The sequence below is a fragment of the Anomaloglossus baeobatrachus genome, chromosome 2 (assembly GCF_048569485.1).
Source record: "Anomaloglossus baeobatrachus isolate aAnoBae1 chromosome 2, aAnoBae1.hap1, whole genome shotgun sequence".
Taxonomy (NCBI): domain Eukaryota; kingdom Metazoa; phylum Chordata; class Amphibia; order Anura; family Aromobatidae; genus Anomaloglossus; species Anomaloglossus baeobatrachus.
This window is the reverse complement of record NC_134354.1, coordinates 358,361,664-358,370,439: the sequence shown is the minus strand read 5'-3', so window position 1 is coordinate 358,370,439 and position 8,776 is coordinate 358,361,664. Positions and strand designations below refer to the sequence as shown.

Below are 8,776 nucleotides of genomic sequence, written 5' to 3'. Positions count from 1 at the left end.
TTTGACCGCTAGGGGAAAAAAAACAAATTCGTAGCTCTGTTGGTGATGGAAGCTAAAACATCCCGTTATTCGGCAACAAAGCCAAGAACTTCATATATTGTAGTTTAATTGAGTATTATTTAAACACCAAGAACAGATTGGTTTTACTGGGGATTAAACGCAGGACCTTCTGCGTGTTAAGCAGACGTGATGACCAATACTCTATGAAACCTGATGGAAAGTTACTGTGTATTGGCTAGCAGAGCAGAATTGTGACTGACGGGGCCTTTTTATTGCTGAAGGAAAGTATTTTTGGTTAATGAAACATTTACAATTTTTATTACATATTTTACCAATTTTATTCCTACAAAGGGATTTTGCTTAAAAGGAAGTTTACATTGAATGTGTTACTTTTTTCCACATAGTTTAGTTGTTTGATTTTGTATTTAAAGGAACTATATATTTTGAAGCAAACAGGATTTTTATAATATGGGATTATGTTTTCTGCTAAAATAGTCAATAAAAAAGAAACACAAAATCGTAGTTCTCTTGGTGATGGAAGCCAAAATATATTATCAGTTGGCAACAAAAGAAAGAATTTCATATGTTACAGGTTGATATCAAATTACTTCCCATCATTCAACAACAAAGCCAAGAACTTCATATATTGTAGTTTAATTGAGTATTATTTCAACACCAAGAACAGATTGGTTTTACTGCGGATTGAACGCAGGACCTTCTGCGCGTTAAGCAGACGTGATGACCACTACTCTATGAAACCTTATGGAAATCTACTGTGTATTGGCTAGCAGAGCAGAATTGTGACTGACGGGGCCTTTTTATTGCTTTAGAAAGTATTTTTTGTTAATGAAACATTTACAATTTTTATTACATATTTTACCAGTTTTATTCCTACAAAGGGATTTTGCTTAAAAGGAAGTTTACATTGAATGTGTTACTTTTTTCCACATAGTTTAGTTGTTTGCTTTTGTATTTAAAGGAACTATATATTTTGAAACAAACAGGATTTTTATAATATGGGATTATGTTTTCTGCTAAAATGGTCAATAAAAAAGAAACCCAAAATCGTAGTTCTCTTGGTAATAAAAGCCAAAATATATTATCAGTTGGCAACAAAACAAAGAATTTCATATGTTACAGGTTGATAGCAAATGACTTCAACAGCGAAAACGGCTTGTTTTTACTGGGGATTGAACCCAGGACCTTCTGCGTGTGAAGTAGACGAAATGACGACTCCACTATGAAACTTGTGAAATCCTGCAAAGTAATGGCATTTAGAGACGAGTTTTGACCGCCAGGGGAAAAAAAAAAATAATTTGTTGTTCTGTTTGTGATGGAAGCCAAAACATCCCGTCATATGGCAACAAAGCCGAGAACTTCATATATTATAGTTGGATAGCGTATTATTTCAACACTAAGAACAGATTGTTTTCACTGGGGATTGAACCCAGGACCTTCTGCGTGTTAAGCAGACGTGATGACCACTACACTATGAAACCCGACAATAAGTTACTGTGTATTGGCTAGCAGAGCAGAATTGTGACTGACGGGGCCTTTTTATTTCTGAAGGAAAGTATTTTTGGTTAATGAAACATTTACAATTATTATTACATATTTTACCAGTTTTATTCCTACAAAGTGATTTTGATTAAATTGAAGTTTATATTGAATGTGTTACTTTTTTCTCCATAGTTTGGTCTTTTGCTTTTGTATTTATGGGAACTATATATTTTGAAACAAATAGGATTTTTATAATATGGGATTATGTTTTCTGCTAAAATGGTCAATAAAAAAGAAACCCAAAATCGTAGTTCTCTTTGTGATGGAAGCCAAAATGTATTGTCATTTGGCAACGAAACCAAGAATTTCACATATTACAAGTCGATAGGAAATTATTTCAAAACCAAAAACAGATTGGTTTCACTGGAAATTCAACCCAGGACCTTCTGCGTGTGAAGCAGACGTGATGACCACTACACTATGAAACCTTTGAAATTCTGCTAAGTAATGGCAATTAGAGACGAGTTTTGACTGCCAGGGGAAAAAAAACAAATTCGTAGCTCTGTTGGTGATGGAAGCTAAAACATCCCGTTATTCGGCAACAAAGCCAAGAACTTTATATACTGCGGGTTGATAGGGGATTATTTCAACACCAAGAACACATGGGTTTCACTGGGGATTGAACCCAGGACCTTCTGCGTGTGAAGCAGACGGGATTTCCACTACACTATGAAACCTTTGAAAGCCTGCAAAGTAATGGCAATTAGAGACGAGTTTTGACCGCCAGGGAAAAAAAAAACAAATTCGTAGCTCTGTTCGGGATGGAAGCCAAAACATCCCATCATTCGGCAACAAAGCCAAGAACTTCATATATTGTAGTTTAAGTGAGTATTATTTCAACACCAAGAACAGATTGGTTTTACTGGGGATTGAACGCAGGACCTTCTGCGTGTTAAGCAGACGTGATGACCACTACTCTATGAAACCAGATGGAAAGTTACTGTGTATTGGCTAGCAGAGCAGAATTGTGACTGACGGGGCCTTTTTATTGCTGAAGGAAAGTATTTTTGGTTAATGAAACATTTACAATTTTTATTACATATTTTACCAGTTTTATTCCTACAAAGGGTTTTTGCTTAAAAGGAAGTTTACATTGAATGTGTTACTTTTTTCCACATAGTTTAGTTGTTTGCTTTTGTATTTAAAGGAACTATATATTGTGAAACAAACAGAATTTTTATAATATGGGATTATGTTTTCTTCTAAAATGGTCAATAAAAAAGAAACCCAAAATCGTAGTTCTCTTGGTGATGGAAGCCAAAATATATTATCAGTTGGCAACAAAAGAAAGAATTTCATATGTTACAGGTTGATAGCAAATTACTTCCCATCATTCGGCAACAAAGCCAAGAACTTCATATATTGTCGTTTAATTGAGTATTATTTCAACACCAAGAACAGATTGGTTTTACTGGGGATTGAACGCAGGACGGTCTGCGTGTTAAGCAGACGTGATGACCACTACTCTATGAAACCTGATGGAAAGTTACTGTGTATTGGCTAGCAGAGCAGAATTGTGACTGACGGGGCCTTTTTATTGCTGAAGGAAAGTATTTTTGGTTAATGAAACATTTACAATTTTTATTACATATTTTACCAGTTTTATTCCTACAAAGGGATTTTGCTTAAAAGGAAGTTTACATTGAATGTGTTACTTTTTTCCACATAGTTTAGCTGTTTGCTTTTGTATTTAAAGGAACTATATATTTTGAAACAAACAGGATTTTTATAATATGGGATTATGTTTTCTGCTAAAATGGTCAATAAAAAAAAACCCAAAATCGTAGTTCTCTTGGTGAGGGAAGCCAAAATATATTATCAGTTGGCAACAAAACCAAGAAGTTCATATATTACAGGTTGATAGCAAATTACTTCAACAGCGAAAACGGCGTGTTTTTACTGGGGATTGAACCCAGAACCTTCTGCATGTGAAGTAGACGTGATGACCACTCCACTATGAAACCTGTGAAATCCTTCAAAGTAATGGCATTTAGAGACGAGTTTTGACAGCCAGGGGAAAAAAAAAAAATAATTTGTATTTCTGTTTGTGATGGAAGCCAAAACATACCGTCATTCGGCAACAATGCCGAAAAGTTCATATATTGTAGTTGGATAGCGTATTATTTCAACACTAAGAACAGATTGGTTTCACTGGGGATTGAACCCATAACCTTCTGCGTGTTAAGCAGACGTGATGACCAGTACACTATGAAACCTGACGAAAAGTTACTGTGTATTGGCTAGCAGAGCAGAATTGTGACTGACGGGGCCTTTTTATTGCTGAAGGAAAGTATTTTTGGTTAATGAAACATTTACAATTATTACATATTTTACCAGTTTTATTCCTAGAAAGGGATTTTGCTTAAATTGAAGTTTATATTGAATGTGTTACTTTTTTCTCCATAGTTTGGTCTTTTGCTTTTGTATTTATGGGAACTATATATTTTGAAACAAATAGGATTTTTATAATATGGGATTATGTTTTCTGCTAAAATGGTCAATAAAAAAGAAACCCAAAATCGTAGTTCGCTTTGTGATGGAAGCCAAAATGTATTGTCATTTGGCAACGAAACCAAGAATTTCACATATTACAAGTCGATAGGAAATTACTTCAACACCAAAAACAGATTGGTTTCACTGGGGATTGAACCCAGGACCTTCTGCGTGTGAAGCAGACGTGATGACCACTACACTATGAAACCTTTGAAATCCTGCAAAGTAATGGCAATTAGAGACAAGTTTTGACCGCCAGGGGAAAAAAAACAAATTCGTAGCTCTGTTGGTGATGGAAGCTAAAACATCCCGTTATTCGGCAACAAAGCCAAGAACTTCATATATTGTAGTTTAATTGAGTATTATTTCAACACCAAGAACAGATTGGTTTCACTGGGGATTGAACCCAGGACCTTCTGCGTGTAAAGCAGACGTGATTTCCACTACACTATGAAACCTTTGAAAGCCTGCAAAGTAATGGCAATTAGAGACGAGTTTTGACCGCCAGGGAAAAAAAAAACAAATTCGTAGCTCTGTTGGGGATGGAAGCCAAAACATTCCATCCTTCAGCAACAAAGCCAAGAACTTCATATATTGTAGTTTAATTGAGTATTATTTCAACACCAAGAACAGATTGGTTTTACTGGGGATTAAACGCAGGACCTTCTGCGTGTTAAGCAGACGTGATGACCACTACTCTATGAAACCTGATGGAAAGTTACTGTGTATTGGCTAGCAGAGCAGAATTGTGACTGACGGGGCCTTTTTATTGCTGAAGGAAAGTATTTTTGGTTAATGAAACATTTACAATTATTATTACATATTTTACCAGTTTTATTCCTACAAAGGGATTTTGCTTACATTGAAGTTTATATTGAATGTGTTACTTTTTTCTCCATAGTTTGGTCTTTTGCTTTTGTATTTATGGGAACTATATATTTTGAAACAAATAGGATTTTTATAATATGGGATTATGTTTTCTGCTAAAATGGTCAATAAAAAAGAAACCCAAAATCGTAGTTCTCTTGGTGATGGAAGCCAAAATATATTATCAGTTGGCAACAAAACAAAGAATTTCATATGTTACAGGTTGATAGCAAATTACTTCAACAGTGAAAGCGGCTTGTTTTTACTGGGGATTGAACCCAGGACCTTCTGCGTGTGAAGTAGACGTGATGACGACTCCACTATGAAACCTGTGAAATCCTGCAAAGTAATGGCATTTAGAGACGAGTTTTGACCGCCAGGGGGAAAAAAAAAAATAATTTGTAGTTCTGTTTGTGATGGAAGCCAAAACATCCCGTCATTTGGCAACAAAGCCGAGAACTTCATATATTGGAGTTGGATAGCGTAGTATTTCAACACTAAGAACAGATTGGTTTCACAGGGGATTGAACACAGGACCTTCTGCGTGTTAAGCAGAAACGATGACCACTACACTATGAAACCAAACGAAAAGTTACTGTGTATTGGCTAGCAGAGCAGAATTGTGACTGACGGGGCCTTTTTATTGCTGAAGGAAAGTATTTTTGGTTAATGAAACATTTACAATTATTATTACATATTTTACCAGTTTTATTCCTACAAAGGGATTTTGCTTAAATTGAAGTTTATATTGAATGTGTTACTTTTTTCTCCATAGTTTGGTCTTTTGCTTTTGTATTTATGGGAACTATATATTTTGAAACAAATAGGATTTTTATAATATGGGATTATGTTTTCTGCTAAAATGGTCAATAAAAAAGAAACCCAAAATCGTAGTTCTCTTTGTGATGGAAGCCAAAATGTATTTTCATTTGGCAACGAAACCAAGAATTTCACATATTACAAGTCGATAGGAAATTACTTCAACACCAAAAACAGATTGGTTTCACTGGGGATTGAACCCAGGACTTTCTGCGTGTGAAGCAGACGTGATGACCACTACACTATGAAACCTTTGAAATCCTGCAAAATAATGGCAATTAGAGACGAGTTTTGACCGCCAGTGGAAAAAAAACAAATTCGTAGCTCTGTTGGGGATGGAAGCGAAAACATCCCGTTATTCGGCAACAAAGCCAAGAACTTTATATACTGCAGGTTGATAGGGGATTATTTCAACACCAAGAACACATGGGTTTCACTGGGGATTGAACCCAAGACCTTCTGCGTGTAAAGCAGACGTGATTTCCACTACACTATGAAACCTTTGAAAGCCTGCAAAGTAATGGCAATTAGAGACGAGTTTTGACCGCCAGGGAAAAAAAAAACAAATTCGTAGCTCTGTTGGGGATGGAAGCGAAAACATTACATCCTTCGGCAACAAAGCCAAGAACTTCATATATTGTAGTTTAATTGAGTATAATTTCAACACCAAGAACAGATTGGTTTTACTGGGGACTGAACGCAGGACCTTCTGTGTGTTAAGCAGACGTGATGACCACTACTCTATGAAACCTGATGGAAAGTTACTGTGTATTGGCTAGCAGAGCAGAATTGTGACTGATGGGGCCTTTTTATTGCTGAAGAAAGTATTTTTTGTTAATGAAACATTTACAATTTTTATTACATATTTTACCAGTTTTATTCCTACAAAGGGATTTTGCTTAAAAGGAAGTTTACATTGAATGTGTTACTTTTTTCCACATAGTTTAGTTGTTTGCTTTTGTATTTAAAGGAACTATATATTTTAAAACAAACAGGATTTTTATAATATGGGATTATGTTTTCTGCTAAAATGGTCAATGAAAAAGAAACCCAAAATCGTAGTTCTCTTGGTCAGGGAAGCCAAAATATATTATCAGTTGGCAACAAAACCAAGAATTTCATATATTACAGGTTGATAGCAAATTACTTCAACAGCGAAAACGGCTTGTTTTTACTGAGGATTGAACCCAGGACCTTCTGCGTGTGAAGTAGACGTGATGACCACTCCACTATGAAACCTGTGAAATCCTGCAAAGTAATGGCATTTAGACACGAGTTTTGACCGCCAGGGGAAAAAAATAAAATAATTTGTAGTTCTGTTTGTGATGGAAGCCAAAACATACCGTCATTCGGCAACAATGCCGAGAACTTCTTATATTGTAGTTGGATAGCGTATTATTTCAACACTAAGAACAGATTGGTTTCACTGGGGATTGACCCCAGGACCTTCTGCGTGTTAAGCAGACGTGATGACCACTACACTATGAAACTTGACAAAATGTTACTGTGTATTGGCTAGCAGAGCAGAATTGTGACTGACGGGACCTTTTTATTGCTGAAGGAAAGTATTTTTGGTTAATGAAACATTTACAATTATTATTACATATTTTACCAGTTTTATTCCTACAAAGGGATTTTGCTTAAATTGAAGTTTATATTGAATGTGTTACTTTTTTCTCCATAGTTTGGTCTTTTGCTTTTGTATTTATGGGAACTATATATTTTGAAACAAATAGGATTTTTATAATATGGGATTATGTTTTCTGCTAAAATGGTCAATAAAAAAGAAACCCAAAATCGTAGTTCTCTTTGTGATGGAAGCCAAAATGTATTGTCATTTGGCAACGAAACCAAGAATTTCACATATTACAAGTTGATAGGAAATTACTTCAACACCAAAACAGATAGGTTTCACTGGGGATTGAACCCAGGACCTTCTGCATGTGAAGCAGACGTGATGACCACTACACTATGAAACCTTTGAAATCCTGCAAAATAATGGCAATTAGAGACGAGTTTTGACCGCCAGTGGAAAAAAAACAAATTCGTAGCTCTGTTGGGGATGGAAGCGAAAACATCCCGTTATTCGGCAACAAAGCCAAGAACTTTATATACTGCAGGTTGATAGGGGATTATTTCAACACCAAGAACACATGGGTTTCACTGGGGATTGAACCCAGGACCTTCTGCGTGTAAAGCAGACGTGATTTCCACTACACTATGAAACCTTTGAAAGCCTGCAAAGTAATGGCAATTAGAGACGAGTTTTGACCGCCAGGGAAAAAAAAAACAAATTCGTAGCTCTGTTGGGGATGGAAGCGAAAACATTACATCCTTCGGCAACAAAGCCAAGAACTTCATATATTGTAGTTTAATTGAGTATAATTTCAACACCAAGAACAGATTGGTTTTACTGGGGACTGAACGCAGGACCTTCTGTGCGTTAAGCAGATGTGATGACCACTACTCTATGAAACCTGATGGAAAGTTACTGTGTATTGGCTAGCAGAGCAGAATTGTGACTGACGGGACCTTTTTATTGCTGAAGGAAAGTATTTTTGGTTAATGAAACATTTACAATTATTATTACATATTTTACCAGTTTTATTCCTACAAAGGGATTTTGCTTAAATTGAAGTTTATATTGAATGTGTTACTTTTTTCTCCATAGTTTGGTCTTTTGCTTTTGTATTTATGGGAACTATATATTTTGAAACAAATAGGATTTTTATAATATGGGATTATGTTTTCTGCTAAAATGGTCAATAAAAAAGAAACCCAAAATCGTAGTTCTCTTTGTGATGGAAGCCAAAATGTATTGTCATTTGGCAACGAAACCAAGAATTTCACATATTACAAGTTGATAGGAAATTACTTCAACACCAAAACAGATAGGTTTCACTGGGGATTGAACCCAGGACCTTCTGCATGTGAAGCAGACGTGATGACCACTACACTATGAAACCTTTGAAATCCTGCAAAATAATGGCAATTAGAGACGAGTTTTGACCGCCAGTGGCAAAAAAACAAATTCGTA

The 8,776-nt window shown here is 35.6% G+C and overlaps 5 non-coding genes across 5 annotated transcripts; all 5 read right to left on the bottom strand.

The window, feature by feature from the left end:
• Positions 1-4,189: 4,189 nt before the first annotated feature.
• On the bottom strand, positions 4,190-4,262 carry TRNAV-CAC (transfer RNA valine (anticodon CAC)). Its single transcript has one exon. It is a non-coding gene; the product is annotated as a tRNA-Val (tRNA).
• Positions 4,263-4,438: 176 nt separating this feature from the next.
• TRNAV-UAC (transfer RNA valine (anticodon UAC)) lies at positions 4,439-4,511 on the bottom strand. The gene has a single exon. It is a non-coding gene; the product is annotated as a tRNA-Val (tRNA).
• Positions 4,512-7,645: 3,134 nt separating this feature from the next.
• On the bottom strand, positions 7,646-7,718 carry TRNAV-CAC (transfer RNA valine (anticodon CAC)). The gene has a single exon. It is a non-coding gene; the product is annotated as a tRNA-Val (tRNA).
• Positions 7,719-7,894: 176 nt separating this feature from the next.
• On the bottom strand, positions 7,895-7,967 carry TRNAV-UAC (transfer RNA valine (anticodon UAC)). Its single transcript has one exon. It is a non-coding gene; the product is annotated as a tRNA-Val (tRNA).
• Positions 7,968-8,632: 665 nt separating this feature from the next.
• Positions 8,633-8,705, bottom strand: TRNAV-CAC (transfer RNA valine (anticodon CAC)). The gene has a single exon. It is a non-coding gene; the product is annotated as a tRNA-Val (tRNA).
• Between the last annotated feature and the right edge of the window lie 71 nt (positions 8,706-8,776).